At 35.5% G+C, this 4940-nt stretch overlaps 1 non-coding gene across 1 annotated transcript; it reads right to left on the bottom strand.

Moving 5' to 3' along the window:
- Positions 1-2557: 2557 nt before the first annotated feature.
- LOC121208683 (small nucleolar RNA R71) lies at positions 2558-2664 on the bottom strand. Its single transcript, XR_005903814.1, has one exon. It is a non-coding gene; the product is annotated as a small nucleolar RNA R71 (small nucleolar RNA).
- Positions 2665-4940: the final 2276 nt, after the last annotated feature.

The following is a 4940-nucleotide window of genomic DNA, read 5'->3' as shown; positions in this document are numbered from 1 at the left end:
GTTAAGGGACTTTAAAATACCATCAAACACAAGGCATTCAATGCTAGCTTTTAAGATATGACCTAATTGATTATGCCATAATGATGCTGAATTTTCCTTATTTAATTTGTGTTTACTACCACATGATTCCACATGCAAGGTTTCATTATAGGATGCAACTGTTTCTAGCAAATAAAGGTTTTCCTAAGTATTTAAATAACTAGTTCCAACAAAATTCAAATTTAAAGACAAACTAATTTGATTGTTTCCGAATGAACAATAATATCCAAATTTGTCCAACAAAGAAACAAAAACTAAATTCCGTTTAAATGACAATACAATAAAAGTGTCTTTTAAATCCAAATAAAAATCAGTTCCTAATAACAACCTAAAATGCTCAATTACTTCCACTTCTATCAATTTTTCATCACCCACGAAGATTTGTCTTTCACCATCACTTAGCTTTTGGTAACTCAGGCAACCTTATATAGAAACACTTATGTGAGTAGTAGCACCAGAATCTATCCACCAAGTATTTCTAGGTATTGAAGCTAAATTAACCTCAAAACAGACCAAATTAAGAATTATACCTTTCTTTGCACACTAGGCATGATATTTGATAAACCATAGAAGTAACACATTTTAATCCCATGCTTAGCATGTTTTTGGATAATTTATTACATAATTTAGTGAATTTGATGCTCCTAATCCTTTAATTTCATGTTTCTATACTTAGGTGAGCATAGGGGAACAAAAGGGGCAAAAAAGGGCCAAAAACGGACAAAATAGGCTGATTTAAAGATCCACACGGCCAAGACCATTCCTACAGGCTAGCCACACACCAATGTGGTAGCCCGTGTCAATACCGCTCCCTGCTTCCTAAACACGCAGAAAAAGCCAATTTTTAGGGTTCCTAAGCATTCTAAACTCTATAAAAACACACTAGAAGAATATCTAGGGGAGCATGCAGAGTAGAACACAGAAATTACTCGAAGAACGCCGACAGATTCAAGTCAAAAGCAGGACCTCCTTTAAGACTGAAGATCTCCATTCAATTTCTTTAGAAATTTTTGGGTTTCTTTATGTTTTGTTGTTTTCCTATTTTTAAGATGTTTTCCTTTCCAAGTATGAACTAAATTCCCTAAATACCTAGGGAAGATGAAACCTATGATAGATCTTATTATTTGATTTTTCTGGATTACATGATAAATATTTGTTCTTGATCTCAATTATGTTTACTTATCTTCATGTTTAATGTTTTCAGGATATTAATTCATGATTGATGTGCTTATTCAGTGGAGCAAAAGTCCCTGTTTATGAGTAGATCTGGCATAATTGAGTGGAGTTGCATGCAATCCTTGAAATAGGACAACATAAATCTACCGGATTAGAGTCAAATCTAATAGGGGAATCCATAGATCGAGTTAATGCGACTATTAGGGTTTTAATTAGAAAGAGATTTTAATTAATCAACCTAAAGTCAGTTATTTTTACTCTCGAAAGAGATATTAATATAATTTAGGGATTTCTACGGATTAAGTCAAATGAATAAATCGTTTGATTCAGATTTAGAATAATAAGTGAAGTCTAGGTGGATTCTTTCCTGGGTATTGTCTCTCTCATAAGTTTTCTTCAATTATTTTCCCAATTTGCTCTTTGTCGCTTAGTAATTAGTTTAGTTAGAATTAGATTTTAAAACAATTCCTTCAATTTATAGGCTAGATAAAAAGATAGTAATTACTAGTACTTTTAGTCCTCGTGGATACAATAATCCTGACTCACTGTAGCTATATTACCATTCGATAGGTGCGCTTGCCATTGTCGTATTTTAGTTAGTTCATGATGTCATCAAGTTTTTGGCGCCGTTGCCAAGGACTAAAATCTTAGGAACATTTAATTTTTATTAAGTTAGCCATTTTTTATTTTTATTGCATTTTATTTTTGTTTTTATTTTAATTTACTAGATTTTCCTTTATTTTTTGGCAAGTTCCTTTAGTTTATGACGAGAAGAAACCCGTCAAGACCTCTAGTATTTGACAGTGAGATCAAAAGTGCAGTTCGCAGAAATTGTAGAGAAACGAGGCAAAGTCGACAAAGTACAATAGAAGAGCAAGAGGATAGTGTTATTAATACTGAGGAGATGGTAGAAAGTCATAATAATCAGCTACCCCCTGTGGTTGCTGTAAATCCTATAAATCCAAATCCTGCTCCTCGTACTATGTTCGATTATACTAAACGCAATTTTACTGGGGCTGAATCGAGTATTGTTAGACCTGTTATTGCTGCAAATAATTTTGAACTGAAACCTAACACTATTTAGATGATTCAACAGTTTGTTCAGTTCGATGGTTTGTAGGATGAAGACCCAAATACCTATTTGGCTAACTTTCTAGAATTCTGCAACACTTTTAAGATAAATGGCATTTCTAATGATGCCATTTGGCTACATTTATTTCTCTTCTCGTTGAGGAATAAGGCTAAGCAGTGGTTGAACTCCCTACCAAGAGGTTCCGTCACTACTTGGGAACAAATGACCGAAAAGTTTTTGCTGAAATACTTTCCATCGGCTAAGACAACCAAATTGAGGAATGATATCTCTTCCTTCGTGAAAATGGATTTAGAAACTCTATATAATGCATGAGAGAGGTATAAAGATTTATTGAGAAGGTGCCCTTACCATGGGTTACCTCTATGGCTACAGGTTCAGGCTTTCCACAATGGTTTGAACCCCTCAACTAGGCAACTGATCGATACAGCCACCAGTGGCACTTTGAATAATAAAACACCTGAGAAGGCTTACGAGCTTATAGAAGAGATGTCACTGAATAATTATCAGTGGCAAGTTATGAGGACAAAGCCGATAAAAGTAGTCGGTGTTTTTAACGTTGATGCAGTCACCGTGTTATTGAACTAGGTAAAACTCTTGAGTAAAAAGATTGATAGCTTATATGATTATACTCAAGCACATTCGGTGATGCAATGCGGCGCAAATAGAGGAGGGAAACATCTAGAAATCGATTCTTCAACCTTAACAGAGAAGAAGAACAATTCAACGATATGGGTAATAATTCTAGACCTCAGAATAACCCCTATAGTAATACTTACAATGCAATTTGGAGAACCCATCCAATTTCTCTTGGGGTGGTCAAGGAAATCAAAGACCACAACCCCCTCCAGGCTTTCAACCACCGTACCAGCAGTTGAAGAAGCTGAACCTTGAAGAGATATTGATGAAATTTATTTCGGTGTCAGAAACCCGCTTCTAAAACACCGAAACAACACTAAAAAATCAACAAGCATTGATTCAAAGGCTTGAGAATCAAATCGGTCAATTGGCTAAGATGATTTCAAAACGACTACAAGGTAGATTGCCAAGCAACACCGAAACTAACCCAACAGAGCAGCTTCATGTGGTTACTGTTTGAAATGAAGAGAGGTTAGCTGAATCAAAACCGAGGTAAGAAACTGTCGTTAGTAATGGTAAGGTTGAGGTAAGCCAAAATAAGAAAGATTTGGTCAGTAAGGAATATAAACCTCATGTGCCATATCCAAATGCGAAAAGGAAAGACCACACAAACGAACAATTCAGTAAATTCCTTAAACTTTTTAAAAAGTTACATATTAACGTACCATTTATTGAAGCTCTTTCACAGATGCCCAATTCCGTAAAATTTTTAAAGGAGCATTTAGCAAACAAGCGAAAGTTAGATGATTCGTCGCATGTGAAGCTAAACGCAGTTTGCTCAGCCATTTTGTAGAATAAACTAACCAATAAGTTGAAAGATCCATAAAGTTTTACTATTCCTTGTTTAATTGGTACTTTAAATGTTAACAATGCTTTGGCTGATTTAAGGGCAAGTATTAATGTCATGCTCTATAAAATGTTTAAACAACTCGGTCTTGGGAAACCCAAACAAACGATGAGCATTTAATTGGCAGATAAAATTATTAGATTTCCTAGGAGTATTTTTGAAGACATGCTTGTTAAAATTGATAAATTTATATTCTCAATTGACTTCGTTGTTCTAGACATGGATGAGGATAGTGACGTACCTTTAATTTTAAGATGACCCTTTCTAGCAATTGCTAGAACTATTATAGATATTGGTATAGGTGATTTAATACTTCGTGTAAGTGATGACATGATTAAACTCCAAGCTCGTGATTCTGTTAGGATATCTAGTGATCGAGATGATAGTACGAGTTCTTTTAATGTGAGTAACCTTGTGGCTCAACTTCTTTGCAGGAAATTTCTCGAAAAAAAGGTGATAGAGCTACAGTCCAGCTCAAGTGACAAAAATAGAACAACTCATGAGGAACGAAGGCTACAAATTGATGAACTAGATGAATGGCGGACACACGTCAAAGATAAACCAAGAATACACGATGAACCAAAGCGACTCAATGACGAGCTTAAGGATGTAATGAACCACTTTAAGGTTGGGGACCAGGTATTGTTAGATGAAAAGGACCCTTGAATTTCCACTTCAGAGCTTGTTTTAGACAGAGCAACTCTTTTTACGGTACTGAATGTTTTCCTATATGGTACAGTCGAGGTAAATCATTCTAAATTCGACACTTTTAAAGTAAATACTACTCGGCTCAAACCATATGTTGATAACAGAATTGATAGCGGGAATGAGGAGTTTCGACTCTGCGAACCACCATGACCGTGCGAATACAAGGTAAGTCGAGCTTAAACTTTAAATAAGCACTTCTCAAGAGGCAACCCAAGTGCAAACATTGCTAATTTATTAATTTTATTTCATGATTTTTTTAAAATCAATTAAAAAATGAAAAAAATGAGTTTTTAAAACCCACACGGCTTGGACACTTGGGCGTGTCCTTGGCCGTGTGGGTCATTTGGCTTAGTTTTAACCCACACAGCCGTTTAACCCACACGGTTGAGACACACGGGTGTGTCCTTGGCCGTGTAGAGCCTGGGCCTTAAATTTTCTCAA

The sequence above is a fragment of the Gossypium hirsutum genome, chromosome A10 (genome assembly GCF_007990345.1).
Source record: "Gossypium hirsutum isolate 1008001.06 chromosome A10, Gossypium_hirsutum_v2.1, whole genome shotgun sequence".
In the NCBI taxonomy this organism is placed as follows: domain Eukaryota; kingdom Viridiplantae; phylum Streptophyta; class Magnoliopsida; order Malvales; family Malvaceae; genus Gossypium; species Gossypium hirsutum.
The sequence above is the reverse complement of the archived record's forward strand: the minus strand, read 5'-3'. Positions and strand labels throughout refer to the sequence as shown.